Raw genomic sequence first — 22,319 nt, 5'->3', positions numbered from 1 at the left:
CCACAAAAGAAGCAGGAAGGAGGCCATGGAGGAGAGCTGAATGTCAGTGGCTTGGCAAGGAGCATGTGGCTACCTTCCCACTCCAAAGTTCACTTTCCTAGCCCAGTTCTGCCACCAGCCAATGGAAGTGAGCCTGTGGGGAATTGCTCTTTATATCTATTGACATGATGATGATGATGATGATGATGATGAAGAAGAAGAAGAAGAAGAAGAAGAAGAAGAAGAAGAAGAAGAAGAAGAAGAAGAAGAAGAAGAAGAAGAAGAAGAGGAGCACTCTGAGTGCTAAGTGATGTCACGGGCTTGCGATGATTTTTCTCAGCTGCGCAGGAAGCAAGACTGCCTTGCAGTTAGCAAGAGACGCTGGGCCGAACAGACAGGCCCAGAGTCACTCTGGCCACCACTGCAGAGCAGAGGGGAGGACTGCTCTGTTCACCTCCCGGTAGCCACCCCTCAGCAGCACGGTGGCTGTAATTTTAAAAAATGGAGGTTCTGTGCCGTGGGGCAGGTGCAGGTGGCTGCTGGAGGCTCCACTCCGGCCATTCGGCAGCTGTAATTTAAAAAAAAAAAAATACGGAGGTTCGGTGACATCATGGGCCTCATGCTGGGGGCGGGGGATCTCACAGCGGGGGAGGTCCAGGTGCCAAAATTACCTAGGTGAATCCCTGTTCATAGGGTTCCAGCAATGGGGGGGGGCAGGGGAGAGGGGGTGCTTGCCTTTCTCAGCAACATCTAAGAGGAGTGTACACCACTAAGTGTATGTTCAACAAGGAGTTGCAGTCAGTCACTGCTCCTTCACAAGTGTGCTCATATGATAGGTGTGTTTACTGCATGCACATGTTAAGCCTCTTCACATGAGTATCTAAACCTGGGTTATCTGCCTCTAACCAAGGGTTGCATGCTCCTGTGAATCAGGGCAAAACTCCCAAGCCCTGATAGCCTGAATCTGGGTAACCTTGCTTCTAACCCTCAATCTTAACCCAGGTTAATGGAGAGCAAGGGCCCCTGTGCCTGGATTGTGTATCCGCTTTCCCCAAGTTTTGCAGCTGATGATGTCAGGAGGCTTTTCCCTTCTCCTGGCGGTCGGAGCACACTGGGGAGGCTACCCCGGTGCTCAGAGGCACGCACACCCCGTCCAGCTCCAGGTGCAGCAGTGGAGGACACAGCTGTAGAATCCGTCTGGGAGTGGGGCTTGCAGAGGCTCTGCTTGTTCTGCCTTAAATAGGTTAAGAATCTTTCCCACCCCCAAACTACCACCCTGATTGTACCTATTATGTTTTATGTGTATACTTACTAAGTCTAAAGAATCTAGTGTACTACGGTGAGGAGGCAAAGATGAAGGGGGGGCTATGAAGAAGCTGTGGAATGATAACCTTACTGCAAAGTTAGGTTTTAATTAGTGGCTAATGCCAATTTTGGGTGTCTTCTATGTATATCTATGCTATATAAACTAGCAAGTCATTCCGTCTCCCAGAGAACTAGAGACGGTGGAGGCTTGGCTGCAGTTAGCCCTCAGTCCAACCATCTGCTGCCACCAAAATAAGGTCTTTAGTTTGTGTGACTGGTTCCACTCCAGTCACCTGGGGGCAGTGGGAGAAGGGTAGCCCATCTGCTCACTTTACTTGTGGGGGTGGGGGGCGGGACAAGTTGGCTGCTTCAAAAGTCTGCCATTTCTCACAAGTTTCTCTGCCCCACAGATTACAGATCCCACAGCAACTGCCACCACTTGTGAGGACTTGGCTGCAGTTGGCCGTCAGCCTAACCATCCGCTGCCACCAAAATAAGATATTTAGCTGGTTCCACTACAGTCACTGAATCCTCTGTCTTTCAAAAACAAATATCAAAACTCAGTAATCTGGAAATAAAAATGGACAGGTAGGTAGAACTAAAACAACAGGCAGAGACACTGGTAAAATAGTAATAAAAACAAAAACAGATTAACTATAATAAAAGGTTGATTTTTTATTTTTTTTAAGTACAGGAGCAAATGTTGTAAAGTTCAGTTGGCAAGAGTAAAGAAAAGTTGTGCCATTGTGCCGTCGAGTCGGTGTCGACTCCTGGTGAGTACAGAGCCCTGTGGTTGTCTTTGGTAGAATACAGGAGGGGTTTACCATTGCCATCTCCTGCACAGTATGAGATGATGCCTTTCAGCCTCTATATTATTAATTCTCCTGGGTGTGCCTTGGAATGTGCATCCCAGCGCCCAGCACACTTTTTATTTTATGTGGCTGGAGAAAACCCATACAACTATATTTTTATCATAGTTACTTAGGCAGTAGTGATCTCTGATATCAACACCCAAATTATTAGGAAACTGACAGCACCAGTGGCATTGTGCCTTTTTTCCAACACTGGTCGTGGGGAACATGATGTACAATACAAACTTATACAACATTTATCGCAGTTTAACTCTTAAGGCATCAAAGAAGAGCAGGGGATGTTGAGGATGAGCAAGAGGTAGATCTGTCCCACCCCTATTGTCTTTGTTTTGCCCAGGGCTGCCATATGGGAAAGAGGACAGGTCTTCTGTACTTTTAATAGACACACAGAAGAGAGAATTTCAGCAGGCCCATCTTTTCTTTCCTCTTCATTTATTTAATGTTAAGTGGGGTGTACTCCCAATTCATTATTGGGCTTAGCATTGATTTAACTTCATTAATCAGGGAGACTTATTAATTCATTAATTAGGCTTCACATAGCTTTATTTCATTAAACAAGGACCTTTCTTATTGCATTAAATGAGCTTACAGTGAATTAATTCATTAAGGGGGGCATTCGAGTTTCATTAATTGGGCTCAGCGGGGACCTAGCTTGCCTAGAGTACAAGGGGCTATTAGTTTACCCCCCTGATGATGCACTGCCCAGACTAGTAAATATATTTGGTGGCATTCAGTCAGCTACTATAGCCAGTATGGCATTGAAGAAAGGGCCCAGCAAGACTAAGGGCAAAGGGAGGGCCCCTGCTCTGAAGCGGCCAGTGCCTTGGCCCAGAGAACCCGATGCTTCCTCCGCTTCTGAGGATGAAGGGCAGCTTGTCATGGAGCAGCTCTTGTCCTGCTTGGAGGCATTGCAGTCCAGTAAGCAGGTCCCCCACGGCAAAGGTTCCAAAGCTGATGCTTGACAGGGTTCCAGGGAGGCTGGGACTGGCTAACAAACAGCTGCAACTCTTGCAGTTGATTGAGGTAAGGCTCAATGTGCTGGGAAAAGGGAGCTGCAAGGCCAGTGGAGGCTCCCTGTTCAAACACATGGGGTACCAATGTGGGAACCTTTGGTGAGTCTGAGTGGGGTTGGGGCTATCCCCTGTGGGCTGGGCTTCTAGCTAATGCCTGGGGTGGTGGAGTGCCAGCATGGCCAGTGAGCCCAGGATTCTCAGCCCCCACTTGGGCTGGCATGCCAGTGGCACATGAAAAGAAGACGCCAGAGGCGCAGCAGCAATTTACTCTATGGGAGGTGGAGGGGGGGTGACAAGGCAGGGGGCGCAGGCCCTGGGCAGGAGGTTGATGGAAGGGTTTCTGCAGCGACTGACGATAAGATTGAACACTACCTTCATGAGGATGTGTCCTTGCCCCTTGGTGACCACTTGCTGCTGTCCACGAAAGAAAAGATATGGCGGAATGAGTATGTGGATATTTTCTCATTGTTATTCCACAAAACGGAGCCCAGGGATGGGAACAAAGTGGACAATAGGGAGAGGGAGAAGCTTAGGCTCAAAGCGGTGGACCTCAACTGGTCTAACTGGCGGGTTGGTTTCATGGTGTACATGGAGGTGGTGCTGCAGAAACAGCTGGGGTGGGGAGCATCCATGGTTAAATATGTTGACTACTCCTACCATGCATTATTGGAGTTTAGGGGCCCCGCTTGGGCCTCCCTTAAAGGAACAGGAGGCCTGTCCTCTTTTTCCATATGGAAGCCCTAGTTTTGCCTCACCCTCAGCTGCACAGAAACCAGATTGCTGACATCAGTACTGTCAGAACCAGTTTCCTTATCTCCCCTGGCTCACATTAGTGAGCCACTTCATTGGCTGAAACACAGGATTTGCTGAAAAGAAAAGCTTTTTAAACAATGCATTATTCTGGCCACACTTTGAAGTAATATGTTGATTTGGGTTTCTGTTTTTAGTTTGACTCTGCCAGTCTGCCTTTAGTTTGACTCTCCATATCCAGCTTGCTTTATATTCTATTCTCTAATCCAACTTGGCAATATCCTGGGCCAAATACAAGAAATATCTGCTCCTAGAAGACCTCCAAAGCCCCTTCCTGCTCTAAAATTCTGTGATTCTATGAAATATTGCATGACATTGAATACATTTTAAGGAAAGCTACATCCCAGGGCAGTGCCTTCTATAAAAATGTACTGGCTTGTTCAGTAAGTTCTTCAAATAACTTATTATCCAGCACATCTGTAGGAAAATTCAAAAGGTAATGTCTCTGCTTGCTTAAAAATAACAGAATTTTCTCTGAAATTATTTGTATCTGGCAGTGAACATTAAGACATAAGATGTTATCATTGTCTTGAATTACTCCATGATAAGCAACGTGTGTGCAAGATGCTGACAAAATTATTTTTAATATATTATCTGTTTATTTCAATAAAAATAACTTTTTTGTTTTACAACAATCCCTACAGGCATGAACAGATGGGCTACAGTGTGAAGTCCATTTCCTTCAGTGTAAATAAACTTTGTATAGGTGTCAAACAACTGTCCTTTTCCTCCCCAAATTTCTTCCATTTCTTTGGACTTTGCATAATTATAAGGTAAGGTATAATACACGAATTGTCTTGTATTTTCGTCTTGTTTGCTATCCTTTCTTCTTCTGCGTCATTAAAAAAAAATCTACATGATCAGAATGTCTGATACTCTGTCCAAAGAAAATTTAACTTGATGTGTAAGACCACACTTCAGTCCTTCACCTATAGAAAGAGGGGCGCAGGGGCCTTCCCCAGCCTGTCTTCCCTGCTGCCATGCTGTCTCCCTGGCCATGGATTGCAGCAGGTGACTGGTAAATGTCTTTCAGTGTCAATAAAATGTCTTTCTTTTAAAAAATGTAATACTGTACAAAAGGTATATCTAGATACATGTTAATGCATCGGATAATTCTCATCAGACAGTTAATACAGACCTTGACAGATGTTCTTTTGTTCTAAAAGCCAGCCAAATATTTAGGAGCTACTTGGAAAAATTACCAGACTTAGTGATGGACACTGGGTGTGTGCAAATGGGCATCTCCTCATCCCCTGTACAAGTAACATATTTCGAACAGGGCTGCTGAGACAAAATAAAAATTTTATTAAATAACTCCTATGTGCCACAGTTAAATGTCTAGGCACCATGGCTCCTAGCCTGTGTCATTTTTTAGATTTATGTACAGCACCTTGAAAAATCTAGTACTTGGTGAAGTAATAAAAAATATTACTAAGTACTTATTGATCAATATGTACATAATAATAAAAATATTAAAGTAATAATGCTTTACAAGTACTGTAACACTAACTACAATTTTCATTTGCTGGGGCTTCTTCCTGTGTGAGCTCACTGCCTCTTATTCTGTTTGTCTCTTCTTATGACAAGATTTTAAAAGCCCCCTTATTTTCCATTGCACTCTGTTCTATAAGCTCTAAAACTGCTTAAGTTTTGCTCAGAATCCATTATTTCATATTTCCTTTTGTTTCCCTCTCTCTTTTTCATAACCCATAACTCTCCTTATTCTTCCTATTATTATACTTAATTTAAAGTTGTGGGCAGGGAATTTTCTTTTTTTAATGTATTGCACAGTACCTAGTAATGTTAGGCACTCTGCAAATAAAAGGCTATTAGAAAGAAAAGCGAGTGGGCAGTTTTGGCTTGCACTTCATACAAATGACCATTTACTAAGTTTATCGCAGTGTGCAAAAAATTACTTTACAAACTGATTGTATTGTGCCAAGTTGTATGAAAAATAACTCTCCCCTGCTTCTCTGGGTTTCTGATCAGGCACAAAAATGCAGTAAGGTTATCCTCACCACTTGACACAACCATACAAACAACCAGCTTACCAAGTGGTTAAATACACAGCCTGAATACATTACTATTAGTAAATGGGTGCCTGTATCCATGCAAATATGGCACATTTCCAGAGGCAAACTTTATGACCCATCACCACGTCTGTCTCCCAACATTGATTTAGCCACAGTTCTGCATTGTGAGCATTCCCAGTGAACATTCCTATGAATCTTCTTTGAAATACATGTGTAGAATATGCTGATATAATTTCTTTGCTTCATTATGCAAACAGCATGTGAATTGTGGAGAGGTATATTGCAGCAAAGAATTTCAAGCTGTTATAATTAAAGGTCTGTCCGCATATCAATTTACACCTCTATTTTCAGCAATTTATAACTCAGCTGTATAGCTAAATTTAGTCTAGACTGCAACCTGGTGCAGAAATCTCTCTTAACAAGAACACAGTTTGGCCAAAAAAAAAACATCTTCAAGATGCAGAAATGAGAAACAGCCTTTTAAGACTGGTGAAGGCTGATGGTGAAGCCATTTTGTTGCTTAATGCCATTCAACTCAGTGTGGGAAATATATTGATGTTAAGCCCAGACAAATAGCAGGTATTTTTTTTCAACAGCTTCCTTTTTGTGGCATAACAGAGGTAGCCTTGTACTTAACAGAAAGAATAGGTTATATAGGGGCACGCTGGTTGTTGGATCACAGTTTGTGTGATCACAGAAGCAGATCACAGAAGCAGGAGTCCTTCCTGGTACTAGGGGTGTGCACGGAACCACCAAACTGCGGTCCGGCACTGGGGTGGGGGGTGGCTTTAAGAGCGGGGGAGGGTTTACTTACCCCTCCTGCCGCTTTCCCGCTCTGGCGCTGTAATTTTAGTAGTAATTGGGGCGGCAGGATACCTCGTCGTGCCCACACTTCACGTCTCTGTGATGTGTGCGCGCGCAAAGGACTCCTGGGAGTTTTTCATAGCAACAGCGGGGAAGGGGCGTCAGGGAGGTATCCTGCTGTCCCAATTACTACTGAAATTACGGCGCCAGAGTGGGAAAGCGGCGGGAGGGGTAAGTAAACCCTCCCCCCGCTCTTAAAGGCACCCCCCCACCCGAACTGGACCGCCCAGGTCCGGACCAGTCTGGACCAGTCCGGAGGCCTTTACAATGGCCTCCGGAACGGTCCGGGCCCATCCCTACCTGGTACCAGTAGCTGAGGAGGGGAGGAGCTAAGTCTTATACAATTGTTTAGCCCTGTAGCAAGAAGAGAAACAGGGGGAGGGGGGGAACAGAGGCAATTGCTTTCTGGGCCGCAGAAAGTTCAGTTTTGTTTGGCTGCACAATTGCAGTATACTGAGTCACACCACTGGTCCATCTTGCTCAGTATCGTCTATACTGACTGGGAGCAGTTCTCCAAGGTTTTAGAGAGGAGTCTTTCCCAGCCTATCTGGAGACAGGGAAAGAAGATGCTCTACTACTGAACTACTGTCCCATAATATCACTCATCCAAATGCAAACCAAGGCAAATTCAAAAAGGGGACAATTCATGCCCGCAACCTCAAGACTGGCTTAATATGCCAGATATTTGACTTTGTAATGTCTGGCTTATTTGAGTCCTGCATAACTACAGCCTGTCTACCAAACCCCATTGTCTTTCCATTGTGGGACTGGATGGGTATTTTAACCTCTTTTTAAAACTCCATATACAATTTTATTTTCCTGTGATTTTCCATTTTGCATGTATTTTGTTCAACATGCCTTTGTCCCATTGTGTTTTCTGTTGAAATAAGGTGGATGCTATGAACGTTGGAGAAAGAGAATTTGAAGCTCCATGTAAGCATAGACTTCATGTTGCCAACATATCTTATTAAGAACATCATAACTGCCTTGCTAAGTCAGCACTTAGTTGCCTATACTCTTATTGAATGGTTATTTAAATATTGTTGATATATTGTTGAAATACTCACTGATATTATTTGTTATATATTGCCATTGCTGTTTCTGTTTTAAATTGTGAATCACATTAAAAACGCTTTTTAGAAAAAAGCAGCATGTAAATAAAGACCAAACTGAGATGTAGTGCAAAACTGGAGTTAAAAGGGGCAGAGGTTGGAACTCTAGTATATTCGAACATGTGAAACTGCGGTTTTGCAGCAAAAGTGACCTCCAGTTTGTCTCTCCAAACTCCAATTTGAACCTTCAGTTAGGATAAAGGTTTGCCACCAAGATCTCTAGTTTGGCTGCCAAAGTGTTATGTCTGACTCCAAACTTTGCCATAACCACGGTTTCACAACCACGGTTTCACACCACAATCATACCTGCCCAGGGACATGGCTGCTTTATGCCAGTGGCACCTCTCGCTGGTAGGGATGTGCAAACTGACTCAAGGTCAAACTGGTTCACCATCAAACTAGGCCTGTTTGATGGCTCATCCTCGAGCCAAACCAGTTCACCTAGTTCAGCTCAAGGTCAGCATGTGGGTTCTAAAACTAATGTTTTTTAAAAAGAAAACCTACCACCTGGTCCAGTGGGCTCCAGGGGGTGCTGCTGTGACCATGGGGTGGGGGGTGGGGGGAGTCTCCAACAGTACCCACTTCCCCTGCTGACCTCCCCCTGGTCTTTTTAGGGCTGGTTTGGCCTGTTTATGGGCCTTTTCAGACCTCTTGCTGCTCGTGGTGGCCATTTTGAAGGCTGTCACACATGTGCAATGGCCATTTGCCTGCCTGAGTGACCCTTCTAAATGGCCACCATGAGCAGGGAGAGGGCCAAAAAGGCCAGTAAAAAGGCCAAACCAACCCTAAAAGGACATGGGGGAGGCCGGCGGGGCGTGCAGGAACCATTGAAGACACACGCACACCCCATAGTCACAGCAGCACCCCCTTGGTGGCCACAGGTAGTAAGCTTTCCTTTAACATTTTGTTTGTTTGTTTTTGGATCCCCCCCACTTCCAGCCAGGCCCAAACTGGTTGGCCTTGAGCTGAACTAGGGCCCAGCTTGACATGCATGGAACTGAACCAGGCCCAGTTCAAGTCCAGTTTGATTTGAACCAAACCAGGCTAAAGAATGGCTTACGATAGCAGGGCCACAATAGAGCTAATGTTTGCCTATTCTATCAATCAAAAATCCACAATTAGTGAAAAATTCTCTCTCTGAAACAGACATGTTGATAACATGCTGAGAAACCCTGAAAGTGAAATGGACTACTATTGTTACTACTTACTGGTTTTATGCATATCCCTACTCACTGGCCAACTCTTGGAGAACCATCCCAGACCTTCCTGTCACCTATGCAGCTATGGAGTTGCCTGGCAACAGAGATGCCTTCACGTCCCATTGCAGGCTTGTCATCTTCTCAAGAGGGGCATTCCCTCTTCCCACTCTGTCCCTTACTCCTCCTGCCAGGCAAAGGGGAAAGAAAGGGGACAGGATGGCACTAAGTGCTTTGCTTCCAGAGAAGGAAGTTGCAGTAATGTATGTTCACAAGCACAAACACTCCAAGTAGCTACCCCATCACAGTGCAGGAAGCGGGGCACCCATGCAGGGCATCACAAGCAGGGCACCCCATCACAGCACCGGAAGGAGAACACTTAGTGTGGTGTGTGTGCCCAGGGTCAGGTCCAAACAACAGCCCCAAGCAGGGATTATGGAGCAGTCAAGTTCTATTTTTTTTCACACAAAAGTTGGGGCAGAGGGACCTAGCCCCTTCCCTGGGGGATGTTTGCAGAAAGGTTGGGAAGGAGGGCCCAGCCCCTTCCCCTTGGGGGTTAGCGGTCCCTAGGCTTACTCATGCGAAGAACCATCCATGAGGAAAAAATTCAAATTTACTAAGTGTCACTCTCATCCTTGCCACCCATTCTCCCACAGAACGCTCTTCCATGAGAGTGGTAGGCCATCGGGGCTCGAAATCAAGCAGGGTTGCTCCCCTCTCCTGTGAATCCCTGCACTGGCAGATCTGCATATGGTGCCACACAGGACCAAGTCTAGGAATTTTGAATGGGTTTAAAGGTCTATCCTAGTATCTCCCCCGTCCATACACGTAGCCAGTCCATGGCACATGGAGCATCAAAATCTCCTCTTGGTGCATGCAAGGCTTCAAGGGAATGGTGGGAGGGGGCAGTTTGCAGAGATTCTGTTCTATCTTTTACCATGGGGAGTTGGGGACCACACAAAAGCGGAGTCCCCTTAGGTGGGTTGACTCAACTTGTGAGCACGCAGTCAGAGAGTAGACCAGCACCCTCATACCTGCACGGTCCTTCACAGTAGATGGTCTTCTCATGAGAGGGCAAGCCCACTGACAACTGAATGTTGTTTGGGTCTGTATGGACCATTTTGACGAGGTTACCCCTCATAATATCATCCTAGGTTAGTGGGACAGACACACACACCCCGGCATCCTTTGCTCTCCCTCATCTGCATATCCGCTCCTAGGATGTCTTCATGTTCCCCTCCCTTTCCTGAGTAACAGGGAAATAGGACACCCCAAGTCCCCACTCCCAGATTCATGCTTGTGCAGTACTATGTGGATGCAGGGCTCTTTGTGGGGGGCGGGGGTGCTATTGCCATCAGAAGAGGTGCTGGCATGGCATACCAATTAAAGGGGTTTAATAAAGTTTGATGAATGTCTGTGGCACAATTAACAGTTAGAAACTGAAATCGCAATATTGCCAACCTCCACTTTCATGCTACGTCTGAACTCAGCCAAAATGGCCAGCCAGATTATTCTGGGAAAACCAGAATTTGAAGCCTACTCTGGGAAGAGCAGAAGCAGCTTGAGAAGGTGAGCAAGCTTTTCAAAACAGAATGACATCTAGCCTTTCTCCCCTTCAAACTAACAGGAGAAGGAGAGATTTTGAGGGGCTGGTTTCTCTTTAAGGAATAAGTCCTAGTCTGTGTGTTTGTGTGTGTTATTTGCCAGGGCTAGCAAACTCCAGGGTTTTTGTTTGTCCCTGCCTGCAGGGGGAGGAGTCAGCTAGGGTTGGGGGAGGCCCCACATTCCTTTGACCCACATCCTGTGTCTCAATTTGAAGCCTACTCCCTACATAAGAAGTAAAGGCCTGAGAGAATAGCGAACAGGGATAGCAAACAGGTCATTGGAGTTTTGTGAGAGTTTAGCAGGAAGTGTGTGGGGCAGCCTGGAACAAGACCTTGTGATCACAAGGAGCCCAGTGGAGAAGAGGCAAGGAAAAATCCCTCCCTCATATTCTTGAGAAAGGCTGTTTGGACAGTTAAATAGCTTACCATTACAGCTGAGACCTATCCTTCTAATAAACTATCTCTAAATACTGTAAACAGCCAACAAAACCAGTATGAAGATTGAAAGTCAGCAGGGGAGGGGGCACTGCTCAGTGTATTGCACAGAGTGCCACATGTATGACTATTTGGCCCATTGGCAGGTCATGGGTGTGTGCTCGGTGCAACGAGCTCCTGGCTCTCAGGGAACAAGTTCATCCCCTCGAGACCAAGGTGGTGGATCTGAAGAAGCTCAGAGATGCATGTGGACAAGACCTTCAGGGATGTGGTAGAAGCATCCCACTCCAGGGCTGATAGTTCCTCTGCTGTCAGGGTGAATGAAGGTCTCAGGGAAGGAGGACATTAGTCTGAGAAAGAGGGAAATGCTCCTTTAGAAGGGAACCCTTCCGTGGAAGAGGAGCCTATATCCTCTCATACAGGGTATACTCCTCCGAGGGGTGAGGGCCTCCTTTTAGTGGGTGATTTGATCATTAGAGGTATAGAGAGCTGGGTTTGTGACCCGTGTGTTGACCACATGGTGACTTGCCTGCCTGGTGTGAAGGTTGCAGACATCACGCAGCATCTAGCTGGGCTTTTAGGAAGTGCTGTGGAGGAGACAGCTGTCATGGTACACGTTGGCACCAACAATGTGGGGAAATGTAGTCGGGAGATCCTGGAAGCCAAATTTAGGCTGATAGGTAGCGTATTGAAGTTCAGGACCCCCAGAAATGCTATTCTGAGAAATGCATTCTCAGAAATGCTACCTGTTCCACATGCAGGTGCAGTGAGACAGGCAGAGCTGAAGGGTTTCAATGCATGGATGAGATGTTCGTGCTGGGAAGAGGGGTTTAGATTTGTTAGACACTGGGATACATTTTGGGGTAAGCAAGGCCTGTACAAAAGGGATGGGCTGCACCTGAACCAAGATGGAACCAGACTGCTGGTGTTTAAAATCAAAAAGGTTGCAGAGCAGCTTTTAAAATGACACCTGGGGAATTGCTGACAGGAGCTGGGCAGTATCCGGTTCAGCAAATGCCATCCTTTAAAGTGCGAGGGGGCAAAGGATTCAGATAAAACAGAAGGGGACAGAGCAGAACCACATAAAGAGCAGTCAGAAGGCTGTGCCAGCTGGTCAAAGAGTCATAAGAAAGATAGCATAAACCAGGTGAAAGATTCAGCATATAGATGCTTATTATATGCCAATGCCAGAAGCCTCCAAGCCAAGATGAGTGAGCTGGAGTGCTTGGTTGCTAACACAGAAATAGATATAGTAGGCATAACAGAAACATGGTGGAATAGTGAGAACCAGTGGGAAACTGTTATCCCTGGATATAAACGCTATAGGAAGGACAGGGAGGGGCGCCTTGGAGGTGGAGTAGCACTGTATGTTAAAGAAGGGATAGAATCTAACAACGTAGAGAACCTAGGTGGACTAGTGTCCTCCACAGAAATCCTATGGGTGACAATACAAGGCCTGAAAGGAAATGTGCTACTGTGGACGTGCTATCGCCCTCCTGATCAAAACACTGACAGTGACTGGGAGTTGCAGCAGGAAATCAGGAAGGCATCGAGGAAAGGCAGGGCTGTAATAATGGGTGACTTCAATTACCCACACATAGACTGGGTAAATTCACAGTCAGGTAATGACAGAGAGGTCAAATTTCTAGATACACTGAATGACTGTGCCCTAGAACAGTTGGTCTTAGAACCAACCAGAAAGAAGGCGACCTTGGACTTAATCCTGAGTGGCACCCAGGATCTGGTGCGGGATGTCAGTGTCATCAACCATTTAGGGAACAGTGACCATAGTGTGATCAAATTCAGCATACATGTGGGGAGAGAATCACCAAGGAAGTCTAACACAGACATTTTGAATTTCAGAAGAGGAAACTTCTCCAAATGGAGTATGGTGAAAAGAAAGCTGAAAGGGAAAATCAAGAGAATCACTTCACTCCAGAGTGCATGGAGTTTACTCAAAACCACAATACTAGAAGCCCAGTTAGATTGTATACCCCAAAAGAGGAAAGGTACCACTAAGTCCAGGAGGATGCCAGCATAGCTAACAGATAATGTCAAGGAAGCCATAAAAGGGAAGAAGACTTCCTTCTGAAACTCAAAGGCCTGACCAAATGAGGAGAACAGAAAGGAAAACAAACTCTGGCAAAAGAAATGCAAGGTGACAATAAGGGAGGCAAAAAGAGAGTTGGAGGAACATTTAGCTAAAAGTGTCAAGGGAAATAACAAAAACTTCTGTAAATACATTAGAAGCAGGAAACCTGCTAGGAAGGCGGTTGGACCCTTAGACAATGAGGGAGTGAAAAGTATTATTAAGGAGGATATGGAAGTTGCAGAGAAGCTAAATGAGTTATTTGCATCCGTCTTCACAGTAGAGGATACTGAACATATACCTGTTCCTGAACCAGGCTTTTCCGGGACGGAGGTTAAAGAACTGAGTCAGATAGAAGTGACAAGAGATGATGTTCTAAACTGTCTGGAAAAACTGAAAGCTAACAAATCGCCAGGGCCGAATGGTATCCATCCAAGAGTCCTCAAAGAACTCAAATGTCAAATTCCCGACCTCCTTGCTAAAATATATAAGTTATCCCCGCAATCAAGCTCTGTACCAGAGGACTGGAAAGTAGCAAGTGTAACACCGATTTTCAAAAAGGGATCCAGGGGCAATCCAGGAAATTACAGGCCAGTTAGCTTAATGTCTGTTCCAGGCAAATTGATGGAAAGCATTCTCAAGGATAAAAATGTAGAGCACATAGAAGAACAGGCCCTACTGGGAGAGAACCAACATGGCTTATGCAAAGGTAAATCTTGCCTCACAAATCTCTTGTAGTTCTTTGAGAGTGTCAACAAGTGTGTGGATCAAGGTGATCCAGTTGACATAGTATACCTGGACTTCTAAAGACCTTTCGACAAAGCTCCTCATCAAAGACTCCTGAGGAAACTTAGCAGTCATGGGATAAGGGCAGGGGCGTAGCTATAATTGAGCAAAAGGGTTCAAAGAACACGGGCCCTCAGCTCCTGAGGGCCCTCCAGCTCCACCCCTCTCTATTTTCTTCATTATCTCCCTCACTCTGGGGGGCCGCCAGAGAAAGGGATGAACACGGGCCCCCTCTCCCCTAGCTACGCCCCTGGATAAGGGGACAAGTACATGTATGCATTGCTAACTGGTTGAAAGACAGGAAACAGGGTAGGTATAAATGGAGAGTTTTTACAATGGAGGGAAGTAAGAAGTGGAGTCCCCAAGGGATCTGTACTGGGTCTAGTGCTTTTTAATTTATTCATAAATGATCTAGAAGCAGGGGTAAGCAGCAAGGTGGCCAAATTTGCAGATGATACCAAACTCTTTCGGGCAGTGAAATCCCAAATGGATTGTGAGGAGCTCCAAAAGGATCTCTCCAAACTGGGAGAGTGGGCGCGAAATGTCAAATGCGGTTCAGTGTTGGCAAGTGTAAAGTGATGCACATTGGGACAAAAAAACCCAACTTCAAGTATACGCTGATGGGATCTGAGCTGTCGGTGACTGACCAGGAGAAGAATCTTGGGGTCGTGGTGGACAGCTTGTTGAAAGTGTCAACTCAAAGTGCGGCAGCTATGAAAATGGCCAATTCCATGCTAGGGATCATTAGGAAGGGGATTGGAAATAAAACTGCTAATATTATACAAAACTATGGTGCAGTCACACCTGGAGTACTGCATACAATTCTGGTAAACACATCTAAAAAAGGACATTGTAGAACTGGAAAAGGGTGCAGAGGAGGGCAACCAAGATGATCAGGGGCCTAGAGCACCTTTCATATGAGGCAAGGCTACAACACCTGGGGCTATTTAGTTTAGAAAAAAGACAACTGCGGGGAGACATGATAGAGGTCTAAAAAATCATGCATGGTGTGGAGAAAGTGAATAGAGAGAAATTCTTCTCCCTCTCACATAACACTAGAACCAGGGGTCATCCCATGAAAATGATTGCCAGGAAATTTAGGACCAACAAACGGAAGTACTTTTTCACACAATGCATAATCAACTTGTGGAATTCTCTGTCACAAGATGTGGTGACAGCCAACAACCTGGATGGCTTTAAGAAGGGTTTGGATAATTTCATGGAGGAGAGGTCCATCAATGGCTACTAGTCGGAGGGCTATAGGCCACCTCCAGCCTCAAAGGCAGGATGCCTTTGAGTACCAGTTGTAGGGGAGTAACAGCAGGAGAGAGGGCATGCCCTCAACTCTCGCCTGTGGCTTCCAGCGGCATCTGGTGGGCCACTGTGCAAAACAGGATGCTGGACTAGATGGGCCTTGGGCCAGCAGGGCTGTTCTTATGTTCTTAACTGCACAGCCAGAGCCTGATGGCCATTATTTCATTTCAGCATCTCATGATCAGAGGTATATAAACTCTTATTTGACACAAATTGTTTCAGTAAAATCTGTGCGTGGCTACAAGACATCCAGAAACATCTAAATGTTATATATCCATGTTTAAATTCATGTATAAATTTAAACTTACTTATGTTAAATTCATGTTTAAATGAATTAAAAATGAATTAAATTCTGCTCTTCCTCCAAGGAGCCCAGCACAGTGTACATGTTATGTTTATCCTCACAATAACCCTGTGTGGTAGGTTAGGCTGAGAGAAAACTTACAGAGCTAGAGTCACCCAGATTGTTTCACAGCTGAACAAGGAGTTGAACTGGGGTCTCCCTGGCCCTAGTCCAGCACTCTAACCACTACACTATACTGGCTCTTTGTGTTCTGCTCCATGAGATTACCTACTGTATATGAAGAGCAAATGAATATGTTAGTGTAACACAGCAGAGTTTTCAACATGGGGTCAAATTCATATCATGGCTTAGGCAGGCCATAATCTTAAGTACACTTCCTTGGAAATAAATCCATTAACAATGGCCCCCTTCAACTGAGGACTGGTTAAGAAGAGTCCATAACACCCTAATTATGATTAAAGTTTCTTAAGTACAGTACAGAGAAAGGATGAAGGGAATTGACAAAATGTTGAGTTATATTTTCATTTAGAATCACTTTACTAGATTTTGGTATGGATGATTTAATGAGCATGATATAATTGAGAGTTTCACAGTTTTGAATACTCTGACTCGTTTGTATGTTTTCTATTTTAACTAATAACATAAATGGGACATTTCAAATAAATGTCTTTTGGACTGAATAAAGATTTTTGCCAATCCAATTGAGTGATGTAGAAATGCACAAGCATATACATCTCTGAGAAATTATCTTTTCCCTAGAAATCTGGATTGTGAAATGTCTGCTGTGCATATCCAGCCTATGCCCTGTGTTCAGAATAAAACAATGGCTCGGCTATATGGAATCATTGTCAACCAGATTAACAGGCATTCAAATAAGATCGTCTGTCACCTTCATGGAGAACCAAGTAGACTCATTTTTCCCTTAGAAATTTCTAAATGGTAAGAGCAGTTCAACAATGGAACCAATTACTCAGGAAAGTTCTCCTTTGCTGGAGATCCTCCAGCAGATGCTGGAAAACCATTCAATGGAGATGCTGTTACCTGGGATTTCCTGCACTGAGCGGGGGTGAGTGGGTTTTGAACTAGATGGTTTCAAGGATGCCCTCCAACTCTAAGATTCTATGAGAGGGTTCAGACAACCCACTGAAAGTCTGATTTCTGGGAACCAGTGGTTCCCAAGAAGCTCACACTCCCAGTGGGCATGTTTTCTGAACCCACCAACCTCCAGTTCCTGAGCTTGCCACCCAACATTCACCCAACATTTTTTGCCCAAATCCAAATGGAGGTTACAAATGGAGAATATCAGGGTGGAGAATATCGGGAAAATGTTGGGTAGAATGCTCAGGAATCAGAGGTTGGTCAGTTCGGATGACACACCCACCAGGAACTAGACTCCACAAGAACTGTACTTTTGGCTGGTGGTCTGAATCTGCCCTAAGTTTCCCAAACAATACAATCATTTTGCCATACTGTGTGATACATATCTTTTTCTGGAGGGAAGGAAAAGCTACTACAGTACATAGTACTGATTCATTTAAATACTTGCAGATTTTAAAACTAACCCCTGCCCAATACTGAGACTTCTTTTTAACAAATAGTTCTAAGTAGAACTAATGGAGCCTGCTTTTTGCTTCTTTTCTCATGATGATTTACTTAACACCCTCTCCCAAGAATTGTGAATTGTATTAATTAAAGCGATTTGTACTCTGCCTTTCCATCTCCAAAATGAAGATGCTTCAGGCAGCTCATGAACATAAAATTAATCAAAAGCAAATCAATAAAACTAAACAAAAAATTCCAGCAGATGGAACCATTAAAAAATCAACAGAACAACCAAAATAACAAACAAACAAAACCCACAACTGAGCCGCAGGCAATTAAAACTAAAATTAATTTAAAAGCATGTTGAAAAAAAGCAGTGTTTTCAAATGTCTGAGAGTATGGGATCTGCTTCTGGCATTTGTATCCTTCCTCCAAGGAGCTCCAGGGTTATGCAGAAACCAGTGTAAGATCAGACAGTAGGCTTCCTGGCAATGTTCCCTCTAATTTTTATAATCAGTGAGTGGAAAGAGTTTTTTCCTGGGCAGCAGCATCAAGTTAGTATGTGCACATAACTCTCTCTCTCTCTCTCTCGAAAGATTTTTAAAAATCTCTTTTCTCTTCGGTGGGGAGGACCTGCTGCCATCCTCCCCAGCCTCAGCTCCAGTTTCTCTGTGCTCTGTTTGGGGAGCCACCGCCTTCCATCCTCCTCCCTCCTGTCCTCCTCTAGCTGCTCCATCTGCAGCCGTTGCCTGGGGGTGAGGGGGAATCACCACCTCCGCCTCTTGTCCTCCTCCCTCCTGGCCCCAGCTCCGGTCTCTCTGGGCTGGGGAGCTGCTGCAGGGAGCCACCGTCGCCTCCCATCCTCCTCTGGCTGCTCTGGTGGCCCGGCCAGCAGGGAGAGGGGAGGGAAGGGGAGGGAGAGGGGGAGGAGGCGTGGTGGCAACCCGGCCACGGAGAGGGGGGACGTGCAAAAATGCTTTCTGGGAGGGGAGGGGAGTGCCCGGGCAGTTGAGTGGCAGTGGCAGGCACAGCAGAGACTGCGTGCCCACCAGAAACTGCTGCACGAGGGCCTGGACATTGGTGTGCACGCACATGCATGTGCACATCTTGGAGGGAACAGTGCTTCCTGGGAGATTTTCACATAGTGCTTCACCTCTCGGAGTATGCCAGGAGTGAAGCCATTTTGCATAAGAATCGTGACATTACAGAAGGCAGCTTTCTATTTGCATCTTAAAAGCTTGCATCTCAAATGCTTGACTGGCACCCACTCTCACTTTATCCTGAAAAAGCCACTGAAATACCGAGGGGTTTTTTTACTCCGGACATAAAGCGGGCTAAGCTAAAACTTGGAAGGAAAAATACGAGTTGTGTGCTAAAGTACAGATGGTGAAAGCCGGCTTTCACCATCTGTACTTTAGCATCCTCACAAACATGGCACTTAGGGACTTGGGACTATATTGTCTATATTATCACTATGAGTACCTCTGTGGTTATTTACTGGTTCAAGAGTGTGATGAAAAATATCTAACATAAGTAAATAATATTACTCCAGCAGTCTCATCAGCTTTCTCTCTCTCTCAGCTTCTATTTCTTATCTGCAGAAGGGAATAATGTGACATAAATGTTGTGGAGGGAAAATGACATGAACTTAACACGGCTTTGTTAAATGACTGGTAATAGTTACTTGCTACACTGGTGATGAAAGGTCCTGCCTATACCAAGCTGCTAAAAGGAAATGTTGGCTTCTGAACCAGGTTTTGCTTTTGAAGTTCTCATGTTCTCTGTCTTGCAGGTAACTAACTTGCATATCCTAGGTTTCTCCCATGCTTCTTTCTTCAGAGGAAAGGGATGGAGACATGGCTATGGCTAAAGGGCAGGAGGCAATCAATCAATCAATTAATATCTTTAATTAATTAATTAATGTTTATATTTATATATTACCCTTCATCCTAAGACCCCCAGGGCAGGTAACAACAAGATAAAAACTATAATAAAATTTCAATAAGAACAAACTAAAAATAGAACACAGCTAAAATAGAAAAGAGAGCAGGGGCCAAAAAGCCTGAATAAAAAGGGCAGTCTTCACTTTCCTCCTAAAGGCTGGGAGAGAGAGAACCATGGGGTCTCAGCTGTGAGCGCGTTCCACAGCCTGGGAGCAATCACTGAGAAGACCCTGCCTCACACGTTCAACAAACAGGCCTCAGCAGGTGTTGGCACTCAGAGCAGAGCCTCCCCAGCCATAGTCAGGTGTGTAGATTCAGCTGCAGGTGGTCCCTAAGGTACCCAGGGCCCAAGCCATTAGGGCTTTAAAAGGTAATAAACAGCACCTGAATTGTACCCAGAAACAGATTGGCAGCCAGAGCAGTGCCTTCAAGACTGGAGTAATATGTGCACTGTGAGCAGTCCCAGAAATCAGTCTGGCAGCTGTTGCATTCTGCACCATCCTTAGTTTCCAAATATTTTTCACGGGCAGCCCCAGTAAGACAGCCGTTAGCAGTGTGTGCTAACTAAACACTCCCTCCTGCCCTGTCCATGCCTGGGTCCAGCAAGGAGGCCGCCCAGAGAAGGACCTGGAGTTCAGCCCTGGCATGGCATCTCCTCTGCTCCTGGGATCTTCAGGTGATGGAGGGGATTCTAAAGAGAAAACCGGAATACCACTGGGGGCAGCAGGTCTCCAGGGCGTCTCCAAGGGGCCTGCTAAAGGAGAGGAAACAGACTCTGCTTGCAGAGGGGCTGTTGGATCTAGGGCCTTTTTTTTGCCAGAGCTGGGGGTTTCTGTTGCTGCTCCTCTCCCCAGAGGATCTCCTCTGGGATAGAGTCCAGGTGTGTTCTAACAGCCTCACTTAGCTGCAGCCTGTGCTGGCACTATTTGCCCTCTGCCACAGGACTTTGGCCTGGTACTAACATTTTTGCACACCATTGTGTGAAAGATACAGGGTTTGTATTAAGTTCTCTGTCAGTGACCTTGTCCTTATATAGGAAGACTCTTCTAAACATTCCAGATAAATTGCCCTTGCACTCAAAGGGATAAATTTAGCTTTTTGCTTCATGAGAGTTATTCTTATCATGCATCGCATTCCTGAGACCTTGAGGCTATTCTCACGAGCAGCCTCACCCAGACTAGGGCAGCCCAGCCTGGGTTAGGCTGCTCGTGTGCAACCCTGGGATCCACACCAAGATCGCCTGTGTGCTCGGGCTGCTTGCAGATGGGCTTATCCCCCAATACCCCGTGCTCATCGCACGGTGCATTGAGGAATATCCAGAGGCCGGGAAACCCAGTCCCAGCCTTGAGCGATCCACACTGCATGGAGCGTGCTCTGTCTGGGAGCCGTGCTCCCAGCAGCGTGTTCCGGATCATCTAGAGGAAGTTGACTTGGACCCGGCCTTCCCCCCGACCCACCACACTGTCCACCCTTCCAATTGTGAGGACAGCCTCCTTATGACATTCGCATTACTGATTAGCGCTACTCGTTTTGCAAGTTGATCACCAACACATCAAGCCAAGGTCTCATGGTTGCCTGCACATGGCTTTGGTGCAAGTAGGAAAGGGAAGGGAGGAACTGGTTAACCCAAGCTCAGCTCTCCTGTTTCCGTATTGGACATAAGGAGTGATAATGGTTAAAGTTTCCCATTAACACTTCACACATTCCTTTACCTGAAGTCGGACTTCCAACCAAGAGGGAGGAATTCCTATTAGCCAGTTAATAGTACTGTTCTCTAGTAATCTAAGGTAATGGACAAATGGAATAAACCTGTTGCTTCTGTAGCGTTTTCCCTTTCATGTTTCCCTATCATAGGAACATAGGAAACTGCCATATACTGAGTCAGGCCAGCTACACAGACTTGCAGCAGCTTCTCCAAGGTTGCAGGCAGGAGTCTCTCCCAGACCTATCTTGGAGATGCCAGAAAGGGAACTTGGAACCTCCTGCTCTTCCCAGAGCAACTCCATCCCCTCAGGGGAAGATCTTACAGTGCTCACACATCACATCTCCCGTTCATATGCAACCAGGGTGACCCTGCTTAGCTAAGGGGACAAGTCATGCTTGCTACCACAAGACCAAATCTCCTCCCCATCAGAGAAGGGGATTTGCTAACCAGAGTTAATTCTCTTCCTGGAGAGACTCAAGGGAAACCTTTTGGCCTGGCCTTCCTGTGCCTTGCCATAAGCTATGCTTCAGATATATTTGCTCCTAGCTGGGACAAAGGACGGGAACCATGCTTCCTAGAGTGGCTTAGACTGAGCAATCTTTTGGAACTTTAAGGGAAGTTCCTCCTGATATAACAACATCTTGATCAGGCAGGTAGTATGCTGGGAATGTATCTTGCTTTTATTTATTTTTCTTAGCTTCATCCTATGCTCTTATTGCCTGTAAACTGTTCTTTTTAAAATAATAAAATCAGCCTTTCATTTTCCTTTATAATGCAATCAGACTATGCCTTAAATTTATGCTCAGTGTGAACCTACCTGTGCATTGTTTGGTTACATGCTATGTAGAAGGTTCTTCTTTGAGAATCTTTCTTATGTTCCAGAGGGCCGCTCTGGGAAGAACACCTGTCTGCTTGCATGCAGAAGGTTCCAAGTTCCTTCCCTGGCATCTCCAGGTAGGGCTGGGAGAGACTCCTGCCTGAAACCTTGAAGAAGCCGCTGCTAGTCTGTGTAGACCAGTGATTCTCAAACTTGGGTCCTCAGGTGTTATTGGACTTCAACTCCCATAATCCCCAACCAAAGGCCACTGAGGCTGGGGATTATGGGAGTTGAAGTCCAATAACACCTGAGGACCCAAGTTTGAGAATCCCTGGTGTAGACAATACTGAGTTAGATGGACCAGTGGTCTGACTCAGTATAAGGCAGCTTCCTATGTTAATAAGGGGCTAAGCTGGATTACCACCAAGAATCTTGGCTTTATTGGCATGGTGTGGGTCTTCCCACATAGATGCTGAACCCTCCAGTTTCTAAACATTTGGGGATTCTAAATGCGTAGATTTAGGGATTCTAAACCTCCAGTGAAAGATGAGCTTGTGATTAATGTGCTTTGCTCAATACTTACTTTTCTGAAGTTG

This window comes from Hemicordylus capensis, chromosome 2, assembly GCF_027244095.1.
Source record: "Hemicordylus capensis ecotype Gifberg chromosome 2, rHemCap1.1.pri, whole genome shotgun sequence".
Lineage (NCBI taxonomy): Eukaryota > Metazoa > Chordata > Lepidosauria > Squamata > Cordylidae > Hemicordylus > Hemicordylus capensis.
This window is presented reverse-complemented; position numbering follows the sequence as displayed.